Source organism: Phyllobates terribilis, unplaced genomic scaffold (genome assembly GCF_046119375.1).
Source record: "Phyllobates terribilis strain yellow unplaced genomic scaffold, ASM4611937v1 Scaffold_5__5_contigs__length_657084704, whole genome shotgun sequence".
Classification (NCBI taxonomy): domain Eukaryota; kingdom Metazoa; phylum Chordata; class Amphibia; order Anura; family Dendrobatidae; genus Phyllobates; species Phyllobates terribilis.
In genome coordinates, this window is record NW_027362765.1 from 598,327,784 (window position 1) to 598,330,606 (window position 2,823).

General features: G+C 48.8%; 1 pseudogene; it reads right to left on the reverse strand.

The window, feature by feature from the left end:
• Positions 1-303: 303 nt before the first annotated feature.
• Positions 304-450, reverse strand: LOC141151300 (U2 spliceosomal RNA; annotated as a pseudogene).
• Between the last annotated feature and the right edge of the window lie 2,373 nt (positions 451-2,823).

Sequence of the window (2,823 nt, forward strand, 5' to 3'; positions counted from 1 at the left end):
ATCCAAAAAAATAATGTCAAAATAACCTTTCTTTGGGTAGTCCATAATCGCAAGAACCTCCTACCTTTTCAAACCAGCCAATCCCAGCACGATCTTCTTCATCACAAACTGGTAATCCTTGGCATCCCAGAAATCTTCCAAAACGTACAAACGTAGTCGATGTTTGACTCTAGCAAATTCAGGAACCGAAAAGATCCCTCCATCCGATCCAGCCATCTTCACCGAAAATAGACCTCCACACTACAGGACTGCAGAGTGAGGCGATCGCTTCCCGTTGTCTGGGAATAAAGCTGACCCACCTATAGCAGCAAGGGGGTTTAGTCCCCACAATTAAGTGAGGACAATCCCCCAAGGCCAACGAGCCAGGTACCCCAGACACCCCTGGCCAAGACCAAACCAGCAACAGCTAGATTACTGCACTTGATCTTAGCCAAAAGGCCGAGAAGCGATTACCTGAATTGGTTTTGGCCTATGGCTGCACCCTGGCCCCAAGAAGGCACCCATTGTAGGGATAGGGACAAAGACTGCCCTTAGGAAGACATGCTGTTCATCAATAGACACCTTAAAACCCACAACTATACTGCTTGTTGCATATGCACCCCACACGTTTTTAATCTGCAGTAGTCCACCTATTTTCACACATCCCCCCCCCAATGTCCCACGCGCCTCAAGACCGGGGGTGGGGTAGAGTCTGTAGGGAGCCTACAGACTGGGAAGCAGGGGGGACCACTGCTCGTTTGATCATTAATTAGTTATCTTCTCTACTTCCCCAGGTCAGGTAATCGCTTCTCGGCCCTTTGGCACGATCTTTGTGATTGGTGTCAGGGGGCAGGTTCGTGATCGCTGGAACTCTTTCTCTGCCTTTTCCGTTTGGAACTGCTGCTATTGGGAAGGAAGGAAGGTGGTTTTCGTACCATTCGGTGTGGAAGGAATTCTGAATCGTGAAGGAGGAGTTCTTTGGGACTGGAGTTCTGGACGCTGCTGAGCAGAAGGGATCGAGTCTGGTGTGGTTCGTTTGGACATCATCGGGCTTTCTTTTGAATTTTCTCTGTGTGGAAATGGAGAAGAATTTGGATCACGACAATGCCTACATGAAGGACACCATCCGGTTTGTGGTGAGTGCGGAATTTAGGCAAGTTAAAAACTTGGACTTGTTGTATAGGAAAGTCTTTACTCCTATCTTGCATATCAGCAAGGATGAATACTTTTGTGTTCAGTCATTTTCCAACAGAGGAGTACACATCGTGACTTTGTGAGGTGCTGGTGTATGTGAGAGGGTTTTTTCTAGTTTTAAATATGCAGCAGCCTGTGAGCGTAGGGAGGTATTGGAAGGAATTTCAGCCTCATCTCGCTTTCAATATAATCAAAGGCTGCTAACAATACATATGTAAAACCCGTTCATATCTGATGAACAAGTGACTTCATACTTAAAAAGGTTTTGTTCTTCGAACTATGAAAAAACGTGATACGACTAGTTTTGGGGCCTGGAACGGCACGAGACTGTATCAAGTCATTTTTCAAAGGGACACATCAGCGGAGGGGGGTGTCTTAAGACCCCCACCAGTAGTGTTCATAAATCGAGACAGAGGCTTCTTGTTTTTTTCTAATATGCCACCATATTGTAAACAATGCCGGAAATATGGTCATATGGATAAAAATTGTGTCCCTTGTGAGGTATGTTCTGGCCCGGTTCATCAGGCGAGAGAGTGCCCAAAGCAAGCCAGACAAACATCTGAGGCTGATGCTGAAGACGAACAAGGGGATGGTGAGCCTTTGAGTGATAGAGAAAAAAGAGAAGAGAGAAGGAAAGCTGAAGAAAAGAAGAAAGAAGAAAAGAAGAAAGAAGATAAGAAGAAAGAGGAAAAAAAGAAAGAAGATAAGAAGAAAGAAAAAAAGAAGGAAGATAAGAAGAAGGAAGACAATAAGAAAGAAGATAGAAGAGAGGAAGGAACGATGGAAGAGGAAAAGGAGGGGCAACAAAGTATTGTGAAGCTGACTCACCCCCTGGGCCGTGGGGTACTCGGAACCGGGCAATAGGGAGACGATGGGGGTAGTAGTGGCTACCCGGTCCCGTGGCTCAGGGTGGTCAGACCCGTGGCAGTCTTTTAGATGTTCGAGATAATGTCCGACTACGCCACCCGTGGATTGCGGTTATTAGGAACCGCCGCTGCAAGGCAGACCGCTGGGGCCGATGATGTGTGCAGCCGGGATGGTATGACTCCCCACGGGAAGAGTACGGCCCCAGGGCAGTGTAGTGGATGGTGGGAGTGATTGTGGTGAGAGTCCCAGTACCGGTAGTGCCGGAGGAGCGAAAAAGCACACAGACAACGTACTGCAGTCCAGGATCTTTACTCATGGTTAATATCCTAGTCACTTCAGCTGGCAATGACTGCCCGAGCCGTGCGGCGTCCACCAGGTGAGGGGCTCGGTCAACTCCGAGGCAGCTCAGGAGTATGGCTCAGGACCCCCTTCAATCCTTCCTCTGGCCTGCCTCACCAGTGACCCACTTTTATCCAGCAACCTTAACTTGTGCGGTTAAACGTGGGCCCCGTCCTCCGCTGTCCCATATGGTGCCTTCCTAGCAGGTTTGATGAGGTGTCGCACCATTGAATGCTCACGACGTCCGGTCTTTGGCTGAGGGTAGTTTCTCCTCCACCAACTTGGGATCCGGCACCATTAATCTGCCTGACCCTTCACCCTGTATTCTCGTGGGTTCTTAGGGTCCCTTCTACCTTCCTGTTCCTGAGCCCTTCTGTTTCTCTGTCTCTCCTCCTTCTTTCCTGTTCCTTCTTCTCCTCCTTCCCTTGGCCTCTTCTCCAGGCC